The sequence below is a fragment of the Toxorhynchites rutilus genome, chromosome 2, assembly GCF_029784135.1.
Source record: "Toxorhynchites rutilus septentrionalis strain SRP chromosome 2, ASM2978413v1, whole genome shotgun sequence".
NCBI lineage: Eukaryota > Metazoa > Arthropoda > Insecta > Diptera > Culicidae > Toxorhynchites > Toxorhynchites rutilus.
Window position 1 is genome coordinate 21,196,763 of NC_073745.1, and position 13,396 is coordinate 21,210,158.

Genomic DNA, 13,396 nt, shown 5'->3' on the forward strand with positions numbered 1-13,396 from the left:
CGAGTAAGTGAAGCGGGCTTCTAAGGAAGACATAAATGGGGAACATAATATTAAGATCGCGACTACTCAAGCTATCATAATCTGATATGTGTAAGTATACCCTTCCGAACTTCTAAATTAGCAGCCAGTTCAATTTTATTTAATTGCATTTTACATAACCAAACAACAGGCTCGATATTATGACATTCTGGACCACAATTACATAAATTGTTAGTAGCAAGACCTACACGTTAAGACGTGAATTGAGTACAAATTGATTGAACTTTAGGGATAATAGAGTAAAACCATCTTCTAATATAATCTCTCCATTGATTCTGCCAACTGATATATGCCTTTTTGTTCGAAAAATGGAGAATAATTCCTGATACGTATCGTTCCAAATTGTGAGCTAACGCCGAAATTCAGGCAAAAGATTGCTAGTTGCGTCGGGCAGAAAAGCGAGTGGTTAGTGCAATTGAATAAACATACCCATTTTAATCGTCAAATTGTTCAAATTTTTTACTATATTTCCTGTTCGTATATCAAATCGGATAAATTTCTTGTCTAATGGTATATAACACAACATAGGTCACAATAACGATTTTTAATAATATTCGTTTGGAAACTCTTAATGAATCGTTACATTTTTCATAGAGTGACCCCCCTATATAGAAATCAAAGACATAGTCCTATGTTAAAAAAGATTATCTTGGAACTTTTTTCCCCTCACACTATCTGTCAAATGTTTTTCCGATCAAAGAATCACACGTTTTCGTGACTCGGCCTTAGTTTATTTAAGTTTGTGCCCGAAGCAGAATTTAACTCGAGAAAGTGGTCAGTGTGATAAAAAATGCGTTGTTCAGTCTATGGAGCAAGTGCAATGTTGAATTATTATAAACTAACTAGCTGTACCCTGCCACGCTTTGCTGTGGCACATAGTGGTAATATGGATGAGTTGATTTTTTTTTTCAATTTTTCATGTCGTAACGAAACAACACTTCAAAAAAAGATAATTCCACCACATAGAACTCATATTTAATACAGAATGGTCGATTTTCGTTAGAAGCTTAATTTCAGAAACGCACTATGGCCATATAAAAAAATATTTTTCTCCAAAATTTTAAATTTTTTATGCCGTAACAACATTCCTTGGAGTGCAATGTATATTGTGTCCAGCTTTGAGCTGAATCGGTTCCGTACTTTTCGAGTTTTTGACGCGTACAGGTAGTAGGTAGTGTTTTAAAATTTTGCATTTACTTTTAAGGACCATTTGAATAGACATACGTTGTTCTATATATACAAACTTTGAAACGCTCTCCAACAATTAGGCCTATTGTCGGGCAAGAGGACTACGTCCGTCACCAACACGTAGCGCAGATTGTTTTGAAGTTATATTCAAAACTACGCGGATTTCATCCGGGAAGAGCCTAATCCATGGAGTGACGACAACATTGCGGAATCTGAGTGTGAAATTCTAAATTTTTTGAAGCTTCGCGGAACTCTATCCATCGCTCCGGGGAAAAGTTAAAACACCAAAATGTTGTACCAAATAACAAAGGTACTTTTTCTATTTGTGTGATTCAATCATGTTTGGTACATTCAGAATACTCTTATTACAGATTGCACGAAATGTGGCGACAGAGAGCTTAGTAGTGGAAGCACTGAGTAAGTAGTAAAGAGTTCAATGAAGACCATGTGGCACGATAGCCAAAGTATGTTCGTATTATTCATTGATCCTGATTTTTTTGACGTGGGACTACGTCTAACCGGAATATATGGAGGGTAAAATGAAAACCTAAACACAGAACATGCAGGAAAAAATGAAAGATTTCGAATTCTTATAGCTCGAACATGTCGTACTGGATAGGAGAGATGTTTGCATCACTTGATAGGGAATATTTCTACGCATCTATCGCAACTAACAAAATGTTGTTTTTCATTAGATAAACAATTGAATAACTGTAGAATATTAGGCGTTATCTAAACGCCCTAACTGCATCGTTTTGATTGGCCCGATTTACGGTTTCCCTAACACAGCCATCAAAACCAAGCAGCCTTGGGGAAATCGGCATTGCAAATACATGAAAGTAGGGGGACTTTTGTTCTCATCGAAAAATGTTCCCTAACACAGACTTTAAAACCAAGCAGCGAAATCGGCATTGCAAGCACACGAAAGAGCCTAGAGGCAAGTGAACTGAAAAGTTTAAACCCTCTTAAAGCCAAAAAGAAGAAAAAGAACACACGAAAGTAGGGGGAGCTTTTGTTCCCACCGAAATGTGTTCCCTAATAGAGATTTCTAAACCAAGGTGCCTGGAGAAATCGGTATTTCAAATTCATGCAAGTCGGGGGTATTTTTGTTCCGACTGGAATGTGTTTCCCTAACACAGACTACAAATCCATGAAGCGTGGGGAAATCGGCATTGCGAATTCATACAAATCGGGGGTATTTTTGTTCCGATTGAAATGTGTTTCCCTAACACAGACTTCAAAACCGAGGTTTCTGGGGAAATCGGCTCTGCAAATAAATGCAAACTGCGAGTACTTTTGTCCTCGCTTGCCTTTGTGCAGAGTGGAATATGTCTGTCCTACCATGATCTTCTAAACTTAGGAACCTGGGAAAATCGTGCAGCCACTAGAAGCGAATGAACTTCCCAGTTTCAAGCAAATTCGAGATTCGAGAAAAATGTACACTTTTGGGATGTAAACTTCAGAGGGAAATGTAAAATAAAATAATCGTTTGATAATTTTTTTTTGTCTTTATTGGAAAGATTTTCAGCCTTAGGCTGGTTCATCAAACGTTTGATAATTCTTCCGTACATATATTTTGTTCTAGTCATCATACCAAACGTAAAAGGTCCGTCATTAAATTTACTTGTAACGAAGAACAATCAATCACAATAAATGAATTGACTTTACACGGCATTTGTTCATTTTTTTCACTCACAGAGCAAATATATTGAACTCAATTGAATTTGGAAACTGTTTCATTCAATCAAGAATTTAATCAATACAAACGAATGATTGCTCAGCTAAGGTAGTTCCACGTGAACCTTGCGGTTATATCATAGATATAACCCACTAATTTTTTTTTTGTATTAACTCGAATGGAATAAATGTTGCAATCCGTGTAATTCGTATTTTTGTTTTAATGAAAGAAAAATGTTTTTATAACGTCCGTTTATTGATGCAAAATGGTAGTTCATCCATTTTTATTAATTTTGATTTATTTTGCCTGTGATAACAATACTCTATCTATGTAGTGGTCCCCATGGCTTAGTGGTAAGCGTTGCGCTTGCCAAGATGGGAGCTTCGGGTTCGATTCCTGTTCGGGTCAGGAATTCTATTGTCATGGATCGTTTTTCTGCTTTGCACTAGTTCAGGGGAACTGTCCAGGATGTAGTGGGATGAACATTGGGCATTTTCAGTCACCAAGAAAAGCCACGAAAGCCTGGAAACAGCTCCTCTAAGTGAATTGAGGTCGTCCTCCTGCAAATCCAATAATAGTAGTATCTATAAGAACAGCGATGAGCATAATAAATCGAAAAACGATCTTCACCTTGAGATGAGTCAACAAATATATTCTAACAAATCTTCTAATAATCCTAATTTCAGCTATTCGAGCAGTGATTTTACGAGCGAACACCATTCAAAAGTTGATGAATTTTTTGTTGTTCTCTTCTTCGGAAAATATTAGCCGTTTGATAGTAAATCAAATTTACCGCTGTGAAATTGAACTATGTAATGGCTGAACAGCAATTTTGAAAACCATCAACACACGTTAATCAGATTTTAACTGTCAAAAAGTGTCAAACATTCTGCTTCGGTCAAATAGCGTATGAGTACCTTTAGCATTGCAAATAGTGGCTCAATAAAAGGTTTGGTAAATCAGCTTTGGGTATTGATTCCATACCAACACCACACGGCACCAATGTCATCTGACTGTCAAAACTCTTTGTATTTGCAGAACTTTAAACGCACACATGAATTTTCTCTAGGATGCTGCGTTAGTAGTGGTGCAACAGTGGAGCAAGTGAACGAATCGTCGTTGCAGCTTTTACAAGTCCAAGAGTCGTGTCCCCACAGTCTAGTGCTCCGTTCCTCTTGTGTGCGTTACTTATATTCTTTTTTGTTGTCAATTCGAGTCATCTAGTGAAAAGAAGTGAGAGTTGATTTTGTGGGTACGATCGAGTGAAGAAAAAAAAAAAAGGAAAGATACGGAATAGAAATACTTTCCAGCAGCCTCCCCGTCATCAAGGCACTCTCGACGGAAGGTATTTTCGATTTTTCGGCAGAAGTGTATAGTTTAGCATTTGCACCCGCGCACAGAAATCGATCGGGCTCCGATAGGCCGTCTAGGGTTCTCATTCCGTTCGGAGAATATATATATTTTGATATTCTGTTCCGCTGTCGCCCATTCGATTGTGAAACCAGTCGCCAGTGCCGAGCGCTGCCAATAGAGGGGCAAAAGGTTGTGTGTCTAACAGCAGAAGCGACTGCACAGGTTTTCGAGAGGTAGAATATACGCCCCAAGACGAATCGGGGAGTGAAGCAAATTTTCGATTGCTAAGATTATTCACCGACTGCTTGGAGGGTGTTATTCGAGAGTGAACAACTTGATAGTTTATCTGGAAATTGATTCACAGCAGGCCACGGTTTGAGTGAAAAAAGGAAAATTCAATCTGTTCGACAGAAGTTCCCGGAGTGAATACAAGGAAGAGCTGCAAAAAGCTGTCCGAAAGAGAAGATAGATTGCAAGTGTCCATTTCGTCAAAGTAGAACGGAGGAAAGGTTACATGTTGGTCAAGTGGTGAACATTGTGGATCAATTGTAAATTATTTCAGTGGAAACTAGTATTCTTTTTAATCAACCCTGAAAAAAGCAGTTCGTTCTCAGTGCCTGCTTTGTTTGGATAACCAGCTTATTACAACAGCAGTGGAGAGCCTGAGGGAAGATTTGGATGTGGAGAAAGAAAGGATAGCGCTATCATCAGGAAAGGCGGCGTATTACAGTTTCCTGAGCGCAAAATAAAACTACAAACGACAGAGAAAAACTCCCCACCGATCAAACTTTTGATCAGTTCAGGTATGTACACTTGTTATGCATTTTTGCCAATCAAATTGTTAGAGAAATAAGCAAGAGTTTTCTGTTTCGAATGACGTTTCCACTGAACACATACAATGTAATCACCAAAATCGGATTCATCTTTTTGATTGTGAGCGGAACGAGACGTTATATGTCTCGAGATTTGATGGTGATGCCAAATCTTTTCTATTTCCCCATCCCATGGCATACTCTTATCATGGAGGTGCTGGTAAACTAGCTGGTCAACACACCATGGCAACGCTGTCGCACTGCGTGAAATCTGTGGGTGAAAATTAGGTGATTTTTAAGTGGCTCTAAAATTCCAAAGCTGGATCGCTGCTGCTGCGGTGAAATCTACTACGACAAATTCATATATATGCCCAGGGCGAACTTGCATCAAAACAGGTTCTCTACCTACGTTCGAGTGTGGGTCTTTTTCCTGGAAGGACCCCAACCAACTTTATCTCTCACCCGGAGTGCGTTATGCGATTCGAAGTTTTGTCTTCGTTCGTTTGCTAAATAACATGTTCTTCGGTTGATTCAATTTGTGCTCGAGGTTAATTGGTCAATTGGCCGTGTCTTCATGCAAGCCATCGAGCTGGCCAGATCATCTCCGATAGTGGATTCTTAAACGGAGGAAACGTTCACGGTCTCTCTCCGAGCAAAATGGTCTGGTTTGCGCTTCCGTCGTACGCACTGAGTGTTGCTGAGGGTTGGACTGCAGATGCTACTTGCTATCGGAGTTCACGAATAATAAACAAACTCGCTTGTATTGGAACATCGTCCCATCCATGTTCGCTTTGGCAGTAGTTGATAAGCAATTTTAAATCTTTCTTGATAAGCATTTTGCTCATAATAAACAAGCACCCCTCAGAAGTTGTGTGGATTTACAATGCCTAAATCTGCCAAAACCTGCAGTCAGAGATGCCAGAAATTTGGTAGATAAGCAGATCTACGGATTTATTTGACTTGTATGCAATTAAATACAATTCCTACGAATTTATAAGAATTTTTATGTTCAGTTAATTTAGTTAGTTTTTTCCTAGTTTATTTGATTGGCCATCAGCACAAGGACAGGCCGTTTGGACTTTCGTCTTTCATGACATTTTATCTGTTCATTCAGCTGATCATGAGATTTGATGTACATGAAATCGGGGTTAAAAAATGATTCCAAATGTCTTTAAATTGCATGAAACGTCGAGATTTATTGATATGCCGAAATTTTTTTTTGTCACAAATTGACTTTCCGGCTCTGCGTTGATCCGTATGAAAAGTTAATTTTTGACAAACGATTTTTTTGAGATGGCAGTAAATCTTGACGTTATTCATGACATTTGGCATAATTTTTTTTTTAATCCCGATTTCATGTATTCCTCGATTGGGTGATAAAAAACTCAAATTTCGACGTCTACAACACAAATCGAGATGGTCATTTCTAATGGCACCTTAAACCATACGTTTCACCTTGTATTCCGAAGAAAACAAAAAAGTCACAGTGTCGATTTTGACAATTTTTTTTTTTTTTGAGATCACAGTAAATCTCGACGTTCCATGCAATTTGAAGACATTTGACATCAAACTTTTTTTTAAAACCCCGATTTCATATAATATTTTGTTTTCTTGATTATTGATTGTATTTGTTTTTTTATAGTTTACATGGTCTCGGGATCAAGGGCGCAATGTTTTTTTATATTTTTCTTGAAAGCTGAGGATTTTTTACATAACATATCCAAAAATCTGGACTAGATCTATATCTAGTCTATTTTTTTATCCCATTTATTCATTTATTAGGCTCATAGCATTTTAGCTATAACAGAGCCGGGTTTTGATCGTGTACATGTACATATGTTAATGTTTCTATAAATTGTAAATTACACAGTAGTTAGTAGTAGCCATTTAGGCGTTAAGTTTTCTGTTCCATTACATTATAATAAATTACACCGTGGTAGCCATTTAGGCGTAAAGGTATTTTTTCTGTTCTTCCATCGTTCAGCAGACCGGACAGCGGAGACAGTTGATATTGATCATTGTTGGGTTATTAATAGAACAGCGGCCCGATGTTTCTTGCAGAACAGAGCAGTTGTATGGATGAATCGATCTTTGTTCCACCGTGGATCGATTTCCATCGCTGATGATGGTTGCGTGGACGAGTTATTCTATAACAACACAAAGATGGTCAATTGGGGGCCCTGAGTTTGAACTCACGGTCGATTGCTTGGTAAGCGAACGCGTAACCAAGTGGCTACGAAGACCCCCTATATATAACTAGTCTAGTCGCATATGGATATTGAACGAAGACTAAAAACATGTTAACTTTGAAAAATCATAACTCAAAAACGAAGAATGACACATTCCTGATTTTTGGATATGTTCCTCAGCTTGCTAGAAAAATAAAAAAAACAGCGTCCTTGGTCCTGAGGCCATGTGAACTATAAAAAAAATACAATCAATGATACGAAAACAAAATTCTATTTTTTCAAAAGTGTAATATTTTTTCAAAGGAAACTCAAAGTTCATTGGTTTTAATTTGATATGTCGATAATCTGAATCGGTCAAGTATGTAGTTCCAAAGTTATGAATTTTTGAAAAAAAAGTCTGTTTTGGTAAAAATAACTATATAATTATTTTTCGGGTTACCCTAAAATGGAAATGGGCACCCTAATGAAACAATAAAAAAACGATTCATGCGTACCTTATGCGGGCGCTGCACGTTTCACTCGAATGTTGGACTCAAACATTTGACTCGATGAATGTTTGTGAAATGTTGTGACGAATGTGCTGCTACACGGTGAAGTGAATGTTCGATTCAATGCAATCGGTCCGAACAATCGGCGAGTATTTGGATTGAATGTTTATTGTTTTTGTTTACCATCAAAAACGTTAGGAAACTGGCGTAGCAATTGTAATGATATCGGGCTGTAAATTAAAAATGGTTGAAATCAACATTATTAAACTGCAGTATTTTGCCGAATATTTTGAATTTTATGAATCAACTTCATAGTTCCTTCATCTAAAATTTGTAAACAAACCAATCTGTCAAAGATGGATTCGGACGAATCGTTTAGCGGTGTATCGAATGTCATCGAGTGTCGAATCAACGAATGACAAAAATCTTTTGACTCGTGCCACTCGCGTTGGAAGGTAATCCACAACGAACGGATTACCTTCCAACGCGAATATTCGACACTCGACATTGGAGGTTCGTAGCTCGTCAGTCGACTACACGATGCGTCGAATCATCGAGCGTCCAGCATTCGAGGGTGTTCGTAGCATCGTGTAGCGCTGGCTTTAGACTGCTGAATCAAATGCTAGTTCAAAGATGAGGATGAATACTTGGTTGATCGTGAACAATGTAGTTGTTGAATATATGGGAATGTTATTTTATTTTCTCTTTTTATAAATTACTCTAAAGATAAAACATGACTATTACGTATAATAATGAGCATCTCGCATACTCTTTTTGTTAACTCTGTCTTACTCGTTTGTAGAGTGAGAAGCATTTAGTAAAGGTCAAGGTTAGAATAATTTTGTAAGAACCATTTCTACAATTTTGTTGAATGATAATACCTTCTTTAACTCATAGAAACCCCGAATTTATCCACCTCACGATCAGTATAATCTGAGCTACTTCCATATGGGATTCTGAATTCCAGCCCTGTATTCTTCCTATTCTCGTGTAATTTGACATACGGGACACGAGGTTTGATTTAATTATTCAAACAGAAACGGATTAACAGCATCTGTCAGAAACATAATCTTCATATAAAACATCTGATGGATTTCAAGTAATTTTCTAAAAGCAGAAAGTTATACAGATTTTTTTTAGACGGATATCAAAATTATGAAGAAAGAATTTCAAAACAATATCTTGTGAACGCTTTGCAATGATAGACTCATTTTATCCTTGTTTGAAACTTATTATCAGTTCAGTTCAGTCCTTTGTTTTTAAGAAACATTTATTAAACTTTGCAGTTCATTTGGCTCTTAAATCTATTATCACTTTTTTAATATTCTTTTATTCAAAGCATGTCTTCAAAACAATATCTTTGAAAATATTTATTACGTAAAAATGAAAAAAATAATGGCCTTATTCTTCACAACTATCGTCCGTTATAACTATCATACGATAGTTTGAATTACAAAAAACTGCTCTACAATATTGGAAAAACTTCAAATTTATTATTCAATACTCACAATATTAACAAATCAATATTATACATAACCAACAATAATAATCGTCCGAGTCCAAATGAACAAATTGATTCCGTCTAAAATGCCACCAAGAGGGTAAATTACTGTTCGTTTATCTTTTCTTTCCTAAACAACACGAGACTAGTTACAAAATGTTTACAAAAAAGCTAAATAAATATGAAATTAAGCTTACTCAATTCCGCGTGACTAGTTTTCACCATTTAAAACACAAGTGACAAATATACCTGTTTTTCTCCGTGACATGACAGTAACGTGGTATTCATAATAACACCGAGTTCATCAAAGTTGTCACGACGGATGAACTCTTCCGGATTCTACATACACGGTGGCAACCGTAATAAGGTTGTATACGATTCACTTCGTTTTCACCGTGAAGTGATGTTCGTGATCAGGCCCTATTTCATTTTCGGCACCGGCGAGATACAATTGATTTCCCACCGAAAGCGATCATGACGTTCTAGTTCGCATATTTGTGTATCAAGAAGTGCTAACCGAAGCAGAGCTCTCTCGTCTTCGTTTGTGTCATGATTCGTAGATACATTCAACGAATGCCACTGGGGGAAATGACTCATGCAAGATCAGCTTTTTCGGAGTACGGGGCGAAACGTATGGTTTAGGGTGCTAATCAAAATCGTCATATCGATTTTTCATACAGGAAATGCGAAATGTTGATTTTTTTTTGTTTTTCAAAAAAAAAAAACTCATATTTTGATCGCTTTGCGCCCCCTCTTCCTTAAATCCGATTGGCTGAAATTTTGCATAGGGTGTTTTTTCGAGGTGGTGAACATTTTGTATGGGGTAACTTTTTGAAGTTTTTTGGTCGATTTTTTCCCATACATCGGCGCCCTACTGTATATGTATTTGTTATCTGACAATCAAAACAAAACAAAAATTGACAGATGAAACGTCTGATTAAATTCTCTATAATATTATAATATTTTATCATTACATTATTGGCACCCCTGCTGGTTGAGATATAGTTTGAGTCCCGAAATTTAATTGATAGACAGTTATGTAAAATGTCGTGATAAACCGTTGTTCGAATGAATAAGAAGTTTACATGTTGCATTACAGCAATTCCAAATGAAATCGTCCTAAAAATGCAGATTTTAAAAATTTGTATTTTTGATTCCAATGAAAGTGTTTATCCCGTTTGGGTTAGAGGAAATATGAGTTTTTCACAGCAATTGGGAATTTTTTGACTCAAGCGTAACTTTTGAAAAGGGCGTATCGATTTTAGTAAGAGAAATCTTTGATAATTTATATCTCAAAAACTATGAGTCGTACCGAAATGTTTTTGGAAAAGTTGTTGGAAATTATAAGCAAATTCATAAAATTTCATGAACATGACGGTATAACACGACAAACTTATTAAAAGGGATTATTTATTATAGAGATTATAGAGATTGATAATAATCTTTTTTGTTTTAAATCACATCAGGATTCATAATTTGTGGCTAAAATGATTGTTAACATACAAAAATTCGAAGTTTCGAAAATTCCTAAAAATTCAATGTTCCACAAAGTTTGTCAAAAATAGTTTTACCATCTTAGGCCCATTTTTAAGTTTTCTGCATGACTTCTGTTTTGTATGAAAAAATCTAAAAAAAAAATTAAAAAATATGTATTTTGAATATTGCAAATTGAATTTTTATTTTGTAAATAAAAAAATAGAGTACTAATTTTTCTTCTCAGTGTATATTTTTTCAAATTAAGCCAACAATACTCTATAACTCTTTCCAACACACTATTTCGGTACGACTCATATTTTTTGAGATATAAATTATCAAAGATTTCTCTTACTCAAATCGATACGCCCTTTTCAAAAGTTACGCTTGAGTCAAAAAATGAACCATGATGATGTATTTGGCAAAGTTGTTGGAAATTATAAGAAAAATTCATGAACATGACGGTATAACACGACAAACATATTAAAAGGGATTATTTACTATAAAAAAGACAATAAGTTAGAAATATTTTTTAAATGTTTCGAGAATGGCTACATTTAGAAGGAGATTGATAATAACCTGTTTTGTTTTAAATCACATCAGGATTCATAATTTGTGGCTAAAAATAACTGTTAACGTACAAAAATTCGAAGTTTAGAAAATTCCTAAAAATTCGATGTTCCACAAAGTTCGTCAAAAATAGTTTTATCATCTTGGGCCCATTTTTTTAATTTTCAACATGACTTCTATTTTGTATGAAAAAATTTAAAAAAAAATTTAAAAATATGTATTTTGGATATTGCAAATTGAATTTTTATTTTGTAAATTTTTTTACAGCTTGGTCGTTAATGAGTTTAATTTCTTCACAGTAAGTCCAATATTTTCAAAACAAGACCATGTTTTCGTATCCGGCATCCCTGCTCTGGATGGAACAAACCCATCCACGTTGCGAGTTTACAGCGCCTGCCAAATCGTGCAACGCGAAAATGATGTGCACTTTGCGAATTTCGACGCTTCACGCCAATACTTTTTTTTTATTCGACAGAAAATGCAACTGCTAAAAATATCGGTATTAAAATCCAACCGACATTTCACGCGTCGAAGGCTGAAAATGCTGCAATTTTCTCTGCTGCTGTGGAGTCGTGAGTCCAACATCAAATTGATATCCCTCGAAAGCCATTTCGTTTGGATAGCGGCAAAAAAAATGATTACGGATGGCAGAATCGAGGGTGGAGATTTAGTCGGATGTTTTATTCCACTTTGGTTTGTTAGTTTGCCTTTTCGCAAGCTTAATCTCATGATTTGGAACTTTGAATTTGAACGTGGAAAGTTTCCGCATGCATTCGCTGTGCTCTGTTCGCTTTCACATTGTTGCTCTTTTTTATTTTCGCTCATTTTTTCTAATGCAAGCCACTGGAAGAGAAATTGAGTCATGTCGCTGTTTCGTCGCTACCCCCATGATTGATGATTCATACGACGACCAATTGAGATTGTTAGGAGCGTACATGTGGTGGAATTTTCTTCCCTTCTGGTGTGATGGATAGCAAAACCTCATTCCTATAGCGTAGCTTGGTAGGCTGACAATGTATTTTGGAACATATAGAAACATTGATTCAATAATTCAATTTTTGAGTAATATTTTGTAACAGTTATTGACGTAGAACTACGTCTTTCATTAAGGGTGCCAAATCAGAAAACACAGGTCACATTTTTATGAAATAAAGTTAACGTTAATAACTACGGATTTTGGCAATTTACATACCAAACGAATCGGAAATCCTCTAAGATTTCTTTGATATGCTACACATAACAATCCCCAGGTGTGTAAATGGTTAAAATTCATAAAAACTATAAGCGTTTCCATTTCCCCATACATTTGTACTGCTGATTTATGAGCTTCCCCATCCGTGCCGTCAATATCGAGCAACTTATCGAAGAGCAACGAAGAGGAATATTTGTCTAGAGTATAAATATCGCTCGTTCTTCCTTGTTGTGCGTCATCACATGTCTTCGTTTCGGATTGATGTGGACGCGACCAAATTACTTACTCGCTGATGTCTCATTGCATCAAACTGACGCCATCGCATTAAAGTTCTTAGTTCATCCGAAGCCCAAAGTGCGATTACGAGTTGAAGAAATTTATGCAGCAGAAGATCCCGACCTTGTGCAAAGTCAAGTGGGCCTACACTGCCGTTCTACGCATAGTTGTCCCATGTTCCAAAATCAGCAACTGAGAAAAACGCAATCAACGTTTTCGCTCATATTTATCTACCAAAAGCTTTAAGCATTTCAATTCAGCAATACACCGGGTTTTTTATAAACACTATACTATTGTTTATTGAAATGTGACGAGATCCCCTCTCTGAATCAATCAAATTTGATTACGGGTTTAAAAATTCATGGTGGGACTGTTATGCCTAGAATATTAACATGGGACAATTGAACTTGATGTTGTTTTTTGATATACTGGGAACAAACAATTTTTTTTTTGTGTTTTTCCGAAAGATTATGCATAGAAACATCGTTTTATGATGAAGTGAGTGATCTGCTACACCTTCGCAGAATATAAATCTCATTGTTATTAGGCATTCGCTAACAAGGTGTACACAGGGGGTCTTCGTAGCCACTTGGTTACGCGTTCGCTTACTAAGCGATCGGTCGTGAGTTCAAACTCA

At 36.3% G+C, this 13,396-nt stretch overlaps 1 protein-coding gene across 2 annotated transcripts in view; it reads left to right on the forward strand.

The window, feature by feature from the left end:
- The first annotated feature begins 4,030 nt into the window (after nucleotides 1–4,030).
- Nucleotides 4,031–13,396, forward strand: part of LOC129767210 (sarcolemmal membrane-associated protein) — a 64,533-nt gene continuing 55,167 nt past the window's right edge. The window contains exons 1-2 of one of the 2 annotated variants that reach the window (XM_055767863.1): nucleotides 4,031–4,250; nucleotides 4,623–5,061. The gene's annotated coding sequence lies outside the window, so the exon portion shown is untranslated. Of the gene's footprint in view, nucleotides 5,062–13,396 lie in introns of both variants that reach the window. The other variant, XM_055767862.1, reaches the window with a different exon arrangement.